The sequence below is a fragment of the Sinocyclocheilus rhinocerous genome, unplaced genomic scaffold (assembly GCF_001515625.1).
Source record: "Sinocyclocheilus rhinocerous isolate Xijiao unplaced genomic scaffold, SAMN03320098_v1.1 scaffold756, whole genome shotgun sequence".
NCBI classification, from domain to species: domain Eukaryota; kingdom Metazoa; phylum Chordata; class Actinopteri; order Cypriniformes; family Cyprinidae; genus Sinocyclocheilus; species Sinocyclocheilus rhinocerous.
In genome coordinates this window covers 1284538-1285124 of record NW_015662039.1, presented here as the reverse complement: position 1 = coordinate 1285124, position 587 = coordinate 1284538, and positions in this window count along the sequence as shown.

The window sequence follows — 587 nt, the reverse complement described above, 5'->3', positions numbered from 1 at the left end:
TCAATATAGGCCTTTTGTTTGTTTGCATCAATATTTCTTTCAGTGTTTTTACCCTTTCTTTGACCCTCAACGAGTTTTTGCTAATATTCCAAGTAAATGACCTTTGCTCAGATTTGGTTGAAATCACTTTAAATGAAAATTGCTGAAAATGCACTCACCCTCAGGCCATCCAAAATGTAAATGAGTTTATTTCTTCATTGAAACAGATTTGGAAAAATTTAGCAGTACATCACTTTCTCACCAATGGATCCTTTGCAGTGAATGGGTGCCGTCAGAATGAGAGTCCAAACAGCTGATAAAAACATCACAATAATCTACAAGTAATCCACACGACTCCAGTCCATCAATTAATGTCTTGTGAAGTGAAAAGCTGTGTGTTTGCAATAAACAAATGTATCTTTAAGATGTTTTTACTTAAAAGCATTGTTTCTTCTATCCATAATACTGTATTGCTTTCTCCAATGTTGTCTCGTCTGAATCATTCTGATGGCACCCATTCACTGTAGAGGATCCAGTGGAGAGCAAGTGAAGTAATGCTAAATTTTACATTAACTTTCTTCCAAGCCATTTGAAAAATGGAATCTAAG